A 15,042-nucleotide genomic window follows, 5' to 3' on the forward strand; every position below is an offset into this window, starting at 1 on the left:
GTAAATGGATCTGCTTAATGGAGAGGCGGGGTTGAAAATTAAAGTTTGGGAATCATCAGGGTGTAGGTGGCGTTTAAAGTCAGGTGATCAGGTGAGCTCATGAAGGGAGAAGATAAATGCCCGGAATACATGAGGGGTCAGGTAGGGACTTTAGAGAACTCCATAATTTAGAGACTGGGAAGAGGAGGAAATAGAGAAGGAACTTTGAGGTAAAGTTCAAGTGTGTGGCATTGAAGATAAGGCTCCCACTGTGTCCTCATTATCTACTAATATGTAACAAAGAATTCCAAAACACAGTGGCTTGTGGTATGCAGAATAGCGGCCATTCTAAAAACATTCTCTAATCCCTGGAACCTGTGAATGTTACCTTCCATGGTAAGAGGTACTTTTCAGATGTGATTAAGGACCATGAGACAGGAAGATGATCCTAATCACGAGTCCTTAGAAGTGGGGTGGGGGAAAAGAAGACTAGGTAAAGAGATATGATTTTGAGAAGGACTCCGACCCATCATTCATGGCTTTGAAGAGCCAAGGAATGTAGCAGCCTTTAGAAGCTGGAAGTGTCCATTAGCTTACAGCCAGCAGACAAAAGAGACTTCTTTTGTAGTCCTACCACTGCAAAAAACAACTCTGTGAAGCAGGAAACAGATTCTCCCTTTAAGTCTCCAGAAGGGAATGCAGGCTGCCAATACCCTGCCCTCACTTCTTCTTCTTCTTTTTTAATTGTTTAATTTTATTATTGGACACACAGCATGTGGGATCTTAGTTCCCCAACCAGGTGTTGAATCCAGTCTCCCTTCATTGGGAGCTCAGAGTCTTAACCACTGGACCACCAGCGAAGTCCCCAAATGTATCACTTCTGACCTGCAAAATTCTAAGATAATAAATTTGTGTTGTTTCAAGCCACTACATTTGCTGTGATAGCAGTAGAAAACCACTTTATTATCTCTCTTGATTCTGTTGGTTGACTGGGCTCATCTGGGCAACTCTGCTCCATGAGATGTCAGCAGGAACTTCGATCCTCTGAAGACTTGATTGGGCTGAGTTGTTCAAGATGGACAGCTCATGTGACAGGTGTTGGCATTTGGTGTTTGTGATCTGCTAGGAGTTTTGTTGAGACTGTTGCCCAGAGTGCCTGACTGTGGCCTTTCCATGTGGCTGGGTTCTGAAAGGGAGCTTCTCAGGTTGAACATTTCAAGAAACCTCATCAGAAGCTGCTGGGGTTCTTATGACTCAGATGGGCCTGGAATGGGCAAAACATCATTTCAATGAACTTCTACTAGGTCAGCCAAGATTCATTGTGAAAATGTGCTATACAAAGGTGTGATTACTGAGAGACCTGCAACATTGGGGTCGGTTTTGGGAGACTAACTACCACACAAGCTAATACTTTTTTCATCTGCAACATCATCTTAATCTTATTCTCTGGCCTGTACATTGTTGATGCTCTGCTCAGGTCTACTTGAACTTGGAACCAGGGATTTTGACACCTTTTCAGCTTTGTACCTGTCTGACTCTTTGCGAGCCCATGGACTATACTGTCCATGGAATTTTCCAGGCCAGAACACTGACCTGTATAGTCCATGCGGTCACAAAGAGTTGGACACAACTGAGCAACTTTCATCATTTCATCATCAGCTTTGTACCTGTTGATGCTTCATGGAAAGAATCTTTCCATGCCCTATGGATCTGACATAATTCCAACATGTGTGATTTTCCACCACATCACCAAGCAGTTCTTTATACCAGCTGGGTATCCTACAATTCAACTCAGTTCTAACACTATCTACCCAGAGATAATGTCAGATTTTACCAATTAGAGGCTGGGTTCCACAAGACTGCCCTCCACTTCAGATGCCAATCACGAGTCCAGGTTGTCAGCTGTGCATATGATCAACTGATTATAGATGAGATTTTTAAAAAACTCCTCTCTCTGAGTTTGATTAATTTGCTAGATAAAAGAACTCAGAGAAACATTTTATATATGAGTTTCAGTTCAGTTTAGTTGATCAGTCATGTCTGACTCTTTGCGAACCCATGGACTGCAGAACCCCAGGCCTGCCTGTCCGTTACCAACTCCCAGGCAACCCACTCCAGTATTCTTGCCTGGAGAATCCCATGGATGGAGGAGCCTGGTAGGCTACAGTCCACGGGGTTGCAAAGAGTCGGACATGACTGAGCGACTTCACTTTCACTTTTCATGTCCATCAAGTCGGTGATGCCATCCAGCCATCTCATCCTCTGTTGTCTCCTTCTCCTCCCACCTTCAATCTTTCCAGCATCAGGGTCTTTTCAAATGAGTCAGTTCTTCACATCAGGTGGCCAAAGTATTGGAGTTTCAGCTTCAGCATCAGTCCTTCCAATGAATATTCAGGACTGATTTCCTTTAGGATGGACTTATTGGATTGCTTTGCAGCCCAAGGGACTCTCAAGAGTCTTCTCCAACACCACAGTTCAAAAGCATCAATTCTTCAGTGCTCAGCTTTCTTTATAGTTCAACTCTCACATCCATCCATGACTACTGGAAAAACCATAGCTTTGACTAGATGGACCTTTGTTGGCAAAGTAATGTCTCTGCTTTTTAATATGCTGTCTAGGTTGGTCTAACTTTTCTTTCTTTTAATTTCATGGCTCCAGTCACCATCTGCAGTGATTTTGGAGCCCTCCAAAATAAAGTCTGTCATTGTTTCCACTGCATCTGTCTGCCAAGAAGTGATGGGACCATTTGCCATGATCTTAGTTTTCTGAATGTTGAGCTTGTATGAGTTTACTGGCTTATTATAACAGGCTCTGGAATAATTAGAAGGGAGAGTTGCAAAGGGCAAGGTATGGGTAAAGGGAACATGGAACTTCCATCCCTTCTCTGAGCTGGTCACAGTCCTCACATTTCCAAGTCCTCACATTTCCAGCCCCAAACTCTTCAAACTCTGTCCTTTAAAAAAAAATTTTTTTTTAATGGATGCTTCATTATATAGGCACTATTATTAAATCATAGGCCATCAGTAATTTAACTGACTCAATGGACATGAGTTTGAGCAAGCTCCAGGAGCTGGCGATGGACAGGGAAGCCTGGCATGCTGCAGTCCATGCGCAGAGTCAGACATGACTGAGCAACTGAACTGAACTGAACTGAACTAGCCCTTCTCCCCTCCCTGGAGTTGAAGGTGGGACTGAGAGTTTCAATCCTTCAATCAGAAGATTAGTTTCCTTGCAATCTGACCCCTCCAAGTGAGTTGTTCCAAAATTCCATCATTAACATAACAAAAGGCACCTTTATGGCTCTCATCAATTAGGAAAGTCCTAGGGTTTCAGAAACTGTGTGTCCTGTGAGGAAGACCCAATAATATTTATTATAAATCTTGACCACACCTTCCTTACCTGCCTAATCATAGCTCATCTTTAAGACACATTTCAGCTATCATCTCCTCCAGTAAACCCTCCCCATCTTTAGGTTAGGTGTCTGGACTGATGATGTCCTCTACACAAAACCCTGCCCTTACATCTATGGAAGAATACAATTTTTAATTCTCGCTGATTTACTTGTTTGCATTTTTTTTTTAATCAGGCCATAAGCTCCTCAGAAGAGTGCATTTTGTACTCTCTGATTCCCCAGATGGACAGCACAAAGAGGGGTCTCAGTAAATGTTGGCTGACAGAGCAATAATTGAACAGTTCTCTACATTTATTATTATCTCTGTAAAGAATCTGCCTGCAATGCAGTAGGTCTGGGTTCAATCCCTGGGTCAGGAAGATCCCCTGGGGCAGGAAATCGCAACCCACTCCAGTATTCTTGCCTGGAGAAATTCGTGGACAGAGGAGCCTGGCCGGCTACAGTCCATGGGGTCGCAGAGTCGGACACGACTAAGCAACTAACATACTGCGTTTATTTATTACTTAGCACAAAGCAGCAAACAAATGCATCCAACATGGTACTGTACATATGTCAAGGTTTCAACCAGGCAAAAAATTATGCATGCAGGAGGGCGGGGACTAAAAAGGGTGCAGGGTCGGGGGTGGTGGGGTAGATGCCTACGATCGTTTGGGAAGGCACAACTGTGGGTATCTTTTATTTTTCTCCATAATGTTCTAATATAAAGCTGTCACTGATAAATAAGAGTGTAGAATTTGCCGCCCGGGCCACTGATTGGCCACACCTGGGAGTTTCTTAGAAATGAAGAATCTCAGAGCTCACCCCCAGATCCATATCATTAGAACCTGCATTTTGGCGAGACCCCCCTGTGATTTTGTACGCGCATTGAAATTTGCGAAGAACGCTCAACGCTCATCCTCTGATTAATTTATGGCCGTTTATGCAAAGATTCCCAGGACAACACAATAAAAGAAGCGTATTCACATTTCTGCCCTTGCTTTCTGCGTCTCTTGAGCCCCTTCCAGCAATCTTGAGGGGGTAGTGGGCTGGGAACAGGGGAGTCGCCGCGTGGGTCCCGCACCGCATCACTGCAAGGGCAGCTGGCCGCGGCCTCCAGGCCCGCGGCGCCTCGTCTCCCCGCGCCGGGCTCGGTGGCGCGCGCCTGTAATCCCAGCTTCTTGGGAGGCTGAGGCCGGCGGATCGTGGGTGCCCGGGGGTTCGGGACTCCGGCGCTGTGTAGAGCGGGCGTCCGCACTGGGCCCGGCACCAACATGGGGCTCCCGGGGGAGCCCGGGGGTACCAGGTTGTCTAAGGAGGGGGGGACCCGGCCCAGGCCGGACACGGAGCAGGTCAAACTCCCCGTGCTGGGCGGCGGTGGGACCGCGCCTGCGAGCAGTGCCTGCAGTTCTGCCCGGACATCCGACGAGACCCGGTCTCTTTTGTTCACCTTCCCTTTACAGGATTCTCTCAAAAAAAAAAATTTTTTTTTTTCCTCAGCATTATTCTCGGTCAACCACCTGACTTAAGGGCGCATACTGCTGTTAAAAAATAAACTGAGGCATCTTAAATTTTAAAAAAGATTTTATTTGAACAAAAATCGATGCCAGTGGAGCAGCATCCAATCTAGCGGATAGGAAGGAGCTCCGAGGAGCTGTATAAAATGGAAGGCTCTGGTAGAAGTGAGCAGGAACAAGGAAGGTATATTAGGGAAAAAAAGATGATTGCTGCTGCTGCTGCTGCTAAGTCGCTTCAGTCGTGTCCGACTCTGTGCGACCCCATAGACGGCAGCCCACCAGGCTCCCCCGTCCCTGGGATTCTCCAGGCATGAACCTAGTTATTGCTAAATTTCTTTCCTTTAGGGCATGGCAGGAGCTAGATTATCTAACTAATACTGATCAGGTAGTTCCTGATTGACTGATTTTACATTACATTTCCAGGCGGGCAAAAACGCTAAGTCTGGGCTTGGTGACAATGAGGCTTAGCATAAATGACTCCATTTTGGGCCTGACTTTATTTTTTTTTAACACTACCTGTTTGCTTTATCTTTACATGTTGCACACAGGGGTAGGGTGGTGCAGTCAGGCAAACTGGAAGAAACTCTTCTTAATGACTTATTATCCCGGGGATTTCTCCACTCTGCAATCGGCCTTCCCCAAAACAGTAAGGCTATATTGCATTTTGTAAGTACTGCTTCATCATATTGCATTACCTGACAAGTGTATAATCCAAGACAGATGTGCAACAGGTCTGAACTGCAAGTTATTTTCAGGAACTTCTCACTCAAAAACCTGTACACAAAAGTTCTTCCTCGACTGGACAGAAGACCTGAGGATACATTTCACCAAAGCAGATATATAGATGGCAAATACACACACAAAAAAGTTTTCAACATCATTAGCCACTGCTGCTGCTGCTGCTAAGTCACTTCAGTCGTGTCCCACTCTGTGCGACCCCATAGACGGAAGCCCACCAGGCTCCCCCATCCCTGGGATTCTCCAGGCAAGAACACTGGAGTGGGTTGCCATTTCCTTCTTCAATGCATGAAAGTGAAAAGTGAAAGGGAAGTCGCTCAGTCATGTCCGACTCTTAGCGACCCCATGGACTACAGCCTACCAGGTTCCTCCATCCATGGGATTTTCCAGGCAAGAGTACTGGAGTGGGGTGCCATTGCCTTCTCCGTCATTAGCCACTAGGGAAATGCAAATTACAACCACAATGAGATGTTACTAGATTCCTATCAGAAGAGCTACAATAAAACTAGTAACAACGCCAAAGGTTGATGAGGCTATATATGTTGCTGATAGGTTAGGGTTAGGGTCAGGATTAGGGTTTAGGGTTAGGGTTAGGGTTTAGGGTTAGGGTTAGGGTTAGGTGCAACCACTTTGGGAAACACTTTCTCAGTTTCTTTAAAAACTAAATATGCAAGTACCATGCTACCAACAGCTGCACTCCTGAACATATATCCCAGAGAAATGATGACTGATGTTTACATAAAAACTATCTGCAAGTGTTTACAGTATATTTATTCATACTGGTACAAACCTGGAAACAACCCAAATGTCCTTCAATGAAGAATGTTCAAACTGTGGTGAATAATATACAGAATACTATTCAGTAATAAGAAGGACAAACTATGAAAGGTTCAACAACTTGGATGAATCTCCAGAAAATTACAGTGAGTGCAAAAAGCCAGTCCCAATAGATTATATTGTATATATGGTTCTATTTATATAACATTCTTGAAATTGCAAAGTTGTAGAAATGGAAAGCAGATTAGTGGTTGCCAGATGTTGGGGTGGGGGGAATAAGAGGTCAGCAGCTATAAAAGGGCAACCTGAGGACCCTAGTGGTGATGGAAATGTTCTGTACTTTGACTTTATCAATATCAATACCCTGCTCCTGATACTGCATTATAATTTTGCAACGTGTCACTATTGGGGGTAACTCAGTAAAGCATACATGATATCTTTCTTCATTATTTCTTATAACTGAATGTGAACTTACAATCATCTAAAAGTTAAAAATGAATTTTAAAAAGACAGAGGTCAGAACACTGAGAAGAAGCCATTTCTAAAAAGAGTCCTTAGAAGTGGGGGAGAGGGAAGATGGAAACAGAGCAGCCGGAGAGCACAGAGAAGAAAAGGTCCAAGGAAGACTGTGTCGTGAAGGAAGAGTTGTCAATAGTTTGCATTCTGCACAAAATTAAGTTTAGGGCGGGGGAGGCGGGGGGGGGGGGGGGGGGAGGGGGGGCGGCGGTAGCCAAAGCATTAGAAACTTGAGTGGCTGGTGGTAATGTTTTCTTAGGATTGGAAGGCAGAAGTAAGCTGATGAGCAATTAAGGCAAGGAAGCCGAGACAAATACTGTTCCTGACACAAGTTTGGTGGTGAGTGGAAGGAAAGCCTCTGGGGAAGAAACCTGAGGGCAAGACAGGAGAGCATGTGTTCTCTTCTTGTCTAAAGATAAGGATTAGGCATTTTGTAGTCTGAAGAGAGGCAGGTAAGAGGGAGAGAGATCAAAGACACAAGGGTAGAATGGAATTTAGGAGAAGGTTGTCAAAAGCTCAGCTGGAGTATTAATTAACCTTGGAAATGAGGGAAAACTTTTCCTCTGAGTAGCAAGAGGTTGGAATATGTGAAGAACCAGAAAATTAGGAGATAGGGAAAAAAATAAACCACAGGAGTATCTTGAGTCTTCTTTCTTTCAAGGCTCTGGCTCAGTTTACCACGCACCCTGCCCGGTACTCTCTTCCAGCCAGGAGCCACCTCTTCAATTCAACTCAGATGACTTCATTTTCTAGGAAACTTTCTTCAGTTCTCCTGCCTTGCCTCTCTCTTTCTCTTCAGAATTACATAGGAGTCCACTTATTCAATAAATTTTTACTGAAGGAAAATGATGTCAAAAAAATATAATTGATATTCCTCATATTAAACTTATCTTTTTCATATCTACCTGGGAGACTAGTATCCTTTGCATTAGAATCTGGCAGAGAATAAGATTAGGGGGAAAGGGGACATCATTAAGTAGAAATGAACGAGAGAAAGTGGAGTCCCCTTGATTTTGGCTTACGGTTGCTGGACTAATTCCATGGGAATGAAGAAGATGTAGGTTTGAAGAAAGAGGAGCATAGCATAAATGGAACAGAATCTGAACCAAGAAGATACACACTAAATATTACAAGAAAGAAGGGAAAGTGGTTTTCCTTTAGCACATTTGGAACTATTTCCATTTAGTTAAATGTAGAAGTCCATCCCTAGGCTTCTCCGACTGAAAGAATCGTCTTATTGCACAATCCTCTTGTGTCTTCCTTTATGAATTTGAGAAAAAAAAAGTCTCCTATTTTTTTGGTTCTGTGTGTATTTTGTTTACATTAGTACATTCAGTATTTTAGTAAACACTAAAATAAATCGCTTGCCTGCCGAAACCCGGGATCGAACCAGGGACCTTTAGATCTTCAGTCTAACGCTCTCCCAACTGAGCTATTTCGGCTCCGCCCACAAGCCTTTAAAATAATGTGTAATGGCTTTATTCTCTGTCCTTTTAGTCACTACTTATTAAGAATTTGTTTGATAAACATCACGATAAGCACTTGAGGAAGTCAAAGATAAATTTTAAAAGGACTTTCATCTTCTAATGGCTCACCAGTTTATAAGGAGAAAGAGAAGACAATTACAAATTAATGTTTTAGGAACTGCTGTAATGACTTCATTAAATCTACAATTTATTCCTGAGTAACTCCACAGGTCTGGAGCAGGGAAAGAGACTCTGTGAAGCTACAATGCCCCGATTTCTTCTTCTTCGGCGTTGCCACATCTTCCTCTCTTCCATATTTTATTGGTTGGTGCGGACAGACTGCTGCTGCTGCTGCTGCTAAGTCGCTTCAGTCGTGTCCGACTCTGTGCGACCCCATAGACGGCAGCCCACCAGGCTCCCCCGTCCCTGGGATTCTCCAGGCAAGAACACTGGAGTGGGTTGCCATTTCCTTCTCCAATGTATGAAAGTGGAAAATGAAAGTGAAGTCGCTCAGTCGTATCCGACTCTTCGCGACCCCATGGACTGCAGCCCACCAGGCTCCTCTCTCTATGGGATTTTCCAGGCAAGAGTACTGGAGTGGGGTGCCATTGCCTTCTCCGGGTGCGGACAGGAGGTCCTTATAAAAACGAAAGTGATCCTGTTACAGTGTCACTTTGTACCTACGAAGCATTAGCCTCGTAGGTTTTTCTTGACAGTTTTCTATCACCTTCCCTGGTGGTCTAGTGGTTAGGATTCGGCGCTCTCACCGCCGCGGCCCGGGTTCGATTCCCGGTCAGGGAAGAAAGAGTTCGTTTTTGTTTTTACTACCAGTGTTCCCTCAGAGGGGAAACTTTAGAAGTGTATGCAAGCTAACTTTTAATTTCCATATGAAACATTTTCGGTTTAGAAGCCCTGCAATGGTTTTGATATTCTAAGCTCAAAATGACAAATGATGTAAATTTCAATGGTTTACAAAGAATGGGTAAATGAGTTAGTTACTTGTCATTGATCAAAAAGCTGTCCACTATTCCTAAATGCCTCAAAAGTTTATTTTATTCGATTGGATGATCCAGTGAGAGGGAAATTTTGGAGGCAATTGATTAGCTTTAGGAGTTGATCGAGATTAGCATAACATAATGAAAAAACAGTTACAAATGAAGATGAAAGAAACCGAGAAGCTATTTTCTGGACGTTTGTGTTCGCTGGTTGTGGGCGAGTTTCTGAATCCGGGAGAGCAGGTGGAATTTTGAAAAGCACTCTCTCTGGTGGATTTGCTAGTTTCACTGCTTTGGGAGAAGGGAGATCGCCAGAAATACTGGCAGGGTAATTGAATCTTGGGCCTAGGCGAGCTCCGGACTGCCTGATCTCCCCAGCGCCTCCACCTCTCTTTAGCTACGAATTTACAGTTTGTCTGGGGTTTGCTAAGAAAGAAAATAGGGGAAGGCTAGATCATTAAAGGAAAACTGTCAAAAACTAAGAAACAGGCAAAGTATTGAGCATGTCTGAATGCGTACCTGAGAAATTTACTGATAACTACTTGAAGAAAAGCGGATCCTGTTATTCTCCTGACTTTTGACAGTTTCATGCCTTTGTGATAACTAGCTTCTGTCTGACAGTACTGGGGCACGAAGCTTTGTTACTTGGTTTGTCTAAATAACAGTCACAGGTGTATTGCTTATTATTTCCTTCTCATTTCTTATAAAAGTTCAGTGTGCATTTGAACTCTTCACAAATTTCCAAATAGAAATCATGGTGTCCCTGATCTTACTCTACAAACAGATGGTGTTTTTATGATCATGTTAAATGAAACAGTAGTACTCTTTCTAACTAATTGCACATTTCCTGCTCTCCCCCAACCCCCAAATATAAATTCCCAAATTTCAAAACCTCTTTGAGCTGGGACACTCCTTTGTTAGTTTGCCAACAGTCTTCTTATGTTAATACATTTTAACACCTATGTAATATCAATTTATATAAGAAATTTTATTTTTCTCTAAGCATAAAAGTAGTAGTTTGTTGAATTTCTCTGTTTACTGAAGTTGTTCTATGTTTTTTTTGCTTAATGTTTCAGAGGAAATCAACCTATAGGCCTGATGGCAAACACCTCTTGAACAACATCTTCTTTTAATGATATTTTGTCTCCTTTCTATGTAGCAAGAATCTTTTGCTTCATTTCTTTTTAATATCTGTTTTTTAGAGAGGAATCTGGGTAGAACCCTTAAATGTGTTTAATGCTTTTCTAAATATTAAAACTTTTCCACATAAACTTGATTGGATTAGAGACAAAGGACTCTTCTTTGAAAGCTACCTGAATTTTCTTCTTCTGCGTGGAGATCATTTCTCCTTCACCTCTTTCTCTCTGCTTGCATGTCTCACACCTTCATGAATCTCTGTCTTCCCTCCAGGAGAGGGCCTGTTGGAGGAAAGGGGTTGCAGGTTCAATCTTGACCCTGGCCCCCCTCCACCCAAACTTTCCTTATTACACTTCTCACCAGGTCTGTCTCACTTCAACATACATTCCTCAGTGCATTCATAAATTCTTCCAACCAGACCTTTCCAGATCTATGCTAAGTTAGCTCTTCCAACTAAATGTGAACGCAGCCCTCCTTTATTTACAACCCTGAGTTATAATGACCTGATGAATGTTTGCCTTCCCTGGTAGTTCTGAGGGTGAGGATAGCACTGGTCAAATGTTTCTACTGAATATTCAGTGTACAGCTTAGCGCCCAGGTGCCCAGGATCAATACTTGTTGAATGAATGAGTGGGCTCCTGATGCCCGATCTTTGATAGTCAGTTTATCTCAATTTATTTCTTCAATTTTCTTTTTTCCCCTTGTTAGTTTACCATGTAGGAATGCAAACCCCAGAAAGAGAAAACTGGTCTCTGAATTGATGCCTTTGATGGATCAAGATGACGCTGATGAAGTATTAAACTAGTTAGTACCTAGCAGGAGGATATCATTGGTCTTTGTGTCTGAGGGTTAAACTTGTCACAAAGTGGTCGGTTTCCATCAAATTATGTCCATATTGCCATCCAGGACTGGTGGGAGTACATATTAATAATACTGATAGTGGAGGAGAGTCTACTGGTGTTGTGAGGGACCGAGAGGGAGAACCACGGAGAGGGCTCGAAATGACACAGCAGATGAGAAAAGAGGCTCCTAGCTTGGGATATACGGAGAAACTAGGGAAAGAAGCTTTAGGAAGAGTAGGGGGTCACTATGTTGCTTTTGCTCTATTGAGAATCCTTTTTCTTAGTGATTTTCCTAAGGTAATCTCCTTAGAAAATAACACCTGGTAATTGATAAATTATTGCAGCTAAGGATAATGCATGTATGCATCCTAAGTCACTTCAGTCATGTCTGACTCTTTGCGACACCATGGACTGTAGCCCGCCAGGCTACTCCTCTGTCCATGGGATTCTCCAGTCATGAATACTGGAGTGGGTTGCCATGCCCTTCTCCAGGGGATCTTCCCGTCCCAGGGATGGAACCCGCCTCTCTTTATAGTTTTGATTTAAACCTTGGCGTTTCAAAATGAACCGCCCAGTGCCTTTGGTCCTGGGGGCATTTCTGCAGAGACCGCGTTCGTCCTGAGAACTGGGCTCTGTGCTCCTTTCGTCGGGTTGTCTTTTCCCCCTAGCGTCCCCTCATCCAAAACCACTCCTGGACTCTCAGCTGTGTCGCGGCTCCGGGGGACATCACCGTCCACCGCGGACCTGCAACCCACACGACCACCTGCAGCTCTTTCCTCCCGGGTTGGTTACAATCGGGCGGGCGGCTCGGGATCCCCTGGTTTCCTTCCCCGCTACTCCCAACTGTGGGGAAATAGGGTATCAGGGATCAGGCTGGGTGGTGGTTGAACGCCAGGCAGAATTCTATGGCAGAATTGGTGAGGAGAACGCCAAATAAATGTCCTAGAACGGAAACGTGAAGGAACCGTAAAGGGAAGACTATCACTCTTAGTAAAAATGCGGAAGACACGCATGCCGGAAGAGGTAGCGTGGCCGAGCGGTCTAAGGCGCTGGATTAAGGCTCCAGTCTCTTCGGGGGCGTGGGTTCGAATCCCACCGCTGCCAAGGCTGTTTTTTTTATTGTGAGACTGCCTGATGTTAGACGACTTTTCTTCATGCCCGAAGTGGGCAGTTCTAATATTCTACAAAGTCAGTCCTTATCTTCCCCCGTTTTGACTTCTGTTTACCCAAGAGCCATAGGTAACTACCCCAAAACAATGCACAACGGAAAACATGCGCTCAAATAATCTATTAGTCTATACATTGTTGTTCAGTCTATTTGAGCGGCCAGTATATTTTCGGCATCATTCTAGGCCCTGAGGATGCAACAATCAACAACACAAACAAAAAGTGCTTTTATGCATACAATCCTTATTACAAACAAATGACTGGATGTTAGATTCCTGGGAATGCCCTGCAATTTAATATAGATCCTGGCAGTGCCTCCGAGGGAATAATTTATACTGAAAATAGTCACTATCCTTTCTCCAGCCTCTCTCAGCTCACTTCCTTCGTGTCCTTCTCTAATTTGGAAATACTTATAGGATGGGAATGGAGAAAAGTATCAAAATCGTCTTGTTTCGGCTCCTTGTTTGAAAAATCTTTCTTGACCTGAGGGCATACAAACATTTTCCGAAATTTACGACTATATAGTAGAGTCGAGTCTATCCTAATTTCCCTGGAAGAAGAAATGACAACCCACTCTACAGTTTTTGCTTGGCAAATCCCATGGACAGACGAGTCTGGTGGGCTACAGTCCCTGAGGTCTAAAAAAGAGTCAGACACAACTGAGTAACTGAGCATTCACCCCACTTTGCTGCTGCTGCTGCTGCGTCGTTTCAGTCGTGTCCGACTCTATGCGATCCCATAGGCGGCAGCCCACCAGGCTCCCCAGTCCCTGAGATTCTCCAGGCAAGAACACTGGAGTCGGTTGCCATTTCCTTCTCCAATACATGAAAGTGAAAAGTGAAATTGAAGTCGCTCAGTCGAGTCCGACTCTTCGCTACCCCATGGACTGCAGCCTACCAGGCTCCTCCGTCCATGGGATTTTCCAGGCAAGAGTACTGGAGTGGGGTGCCATTGCCTTTTCTGTCACCCCACTTTAGGATTCTTTTAAAATGTCCTGACTTTTCCACAGGTAAAATATCCTAAACTTCTTAAGCGTTTTTTCATAATGTTCATTTTCAGTGTTAAAGAAGTATCAAAAGATTCCTGGAGTTTGAGCTAGTAATTTGGGGGTTTTTACTGCAGGACTGAGAGTCAGTTGGGAGTTTTAAAGGCAGTTGTACACCTGAAGTGAACAAAATATTGTAATCAACTATACTTCAATAAAAACAAATAAAGCCAGGTGTCACGATCATAGGACTATTTTAGGGAGACAACAGTCATGTTGAAGATGGACTCATGAGGATGAAGTCTACTCTATCTGGGCCCAATACAGAGGTTGCTCAACTTTCACAATGGGATGTCAGGCTTGCCACCTCCTTCAGTTAATCAGTGTCTGAAAGACATGACTGTGCAGTCAATAACACAAAACAGCAACACTCCAGAATTGTCCAGAATTTAAACTGGAATTGAAACTTTGCCAGATTCTGTTAGAAGATGGACTAAAGAAGCAACATGAAAGGATGCACTTGAGGGTTCTCCTGATAGGCTAAGGACTTTTGAGTCCAAAATCTAAATGCACGTCATAATTTGCAGGTAAAATAAACATCCTGAACATGTATATACATTTTACAAAAGCATATATGCTGTTGTAATTAATGAAACCTCAGGTTTCTGGAGAACATGACAACATTTTGCCATCAGCATTAAAGTACAACTACTTGTAGTACGTGTATGCATGAGGTGTTGGTGAAAAGTTTTCATCATCAAATAAGGGGTCTTCATACTTAAAAAAGACTGGAAAAGCACCTATGAATTCTCCAGACATATCCTGAACTCTGTTCTTAAGTCACACTGTATCTATCATCTGAAAGCCACATATACAGATTTTCATCTTCCATAGAAGCAATTTTAGAGTTAGAGCCGAAATGTTTTCATCTCGGTTTTCTTCAACAAACTATATAAGAAATGCCTATATGAGGAACATGCTCTAATATACTGTAGACACTGAACCTGAAGACCAATGTTTAATCTGTCTATTGTGTAATAAGCCATGTAATTCCCTTTGGAATTTGTTACTAGAAAATTGTATATCTTGGACTCTGTCCAATTAGCTAAGGTGTAACCATTTCCCAAAATGTTTTCTGTGCAACAAGAGGGCATGAAGGTGCTCCTCCAAACAGGATTCTTTTTGTCCTTCTCTTTGGGAAAGCAATGCTTCTTACAGTTCTTTTGTTCAAGATTTAGAAACGACATCAGCATATTATAAACCCTGAGAAGTCTTTAAGGGAAGAAAAATCCCCACCTAGCCAGCATTTCCTAAACTTGTTAGTTTTAAAAAAAAAATTAGCTTGTAAAACACCTTTGACAAATACTGGGTAACCCACTGCTCATCTCTTTCTTGATCGGTCAGGGAACTTAGAACTAAATTTAATTCTCAATTATGGTCATTATGTTAACTGGCACACACCTGCATCCTCTTCTAGGATTTTCAATTTCTATCTTAATAGCCTTATTGAATGTGGTGGTTTAGTTGCTTAGTCG

General features: G+C 43.3%; 3 non-coding genes across 3 annotated transcripts; 2 read left to right on the plus strand and 1 right to left on the minus strand.

Annotated features, from left to right (window-relative positions):
• Positions 1-8,284: 8,284 nt before the first annotated feature.
• On the minus strand, positions 8,285-8,357 carry TRNAF-GAA. Its single transcript has one exon. It is a non-coding gene; the product is annotated as a tRNA-Phe (tRNA).
• Positions 8,358-9,110: 753 nt separating this feature from the next.
• On the plus strand, positions 9,111-9,182 carry TRNAE-CUC. The gene has a single exon. It is a non-coding gene; the product is annotated as a tRNA-Glu (tRNA).
• A 3,195-nt stretch (positions 9,183-12,377) lies between these two features.
• TRNAL-AAG lies at positions 12,378-12,459 on the plus strand. Its single transcript has one exon. It is a non-coding gene; the product is annotated as a tRNA-Leu (tRNA).
• The last annotated feature ends 2,583 nt before the right edge of the window (positions 12,460-15,042 follow it).

The sequence above is a fragment of the Bubalus bubalis genome, chromosome 2, assembly GCF_019923935.1.
Source record: "Bubalus bubalis isolate 160015118507 breed Murrah chromosome 2, NDDB_SH_1, whole genome shotgun sequence".
NCBI lineage: Eukaryota > Metazoa > Chordata > Mammalia > Artiodactyla > Bovidae > Bubalus > Bubalus bubalis.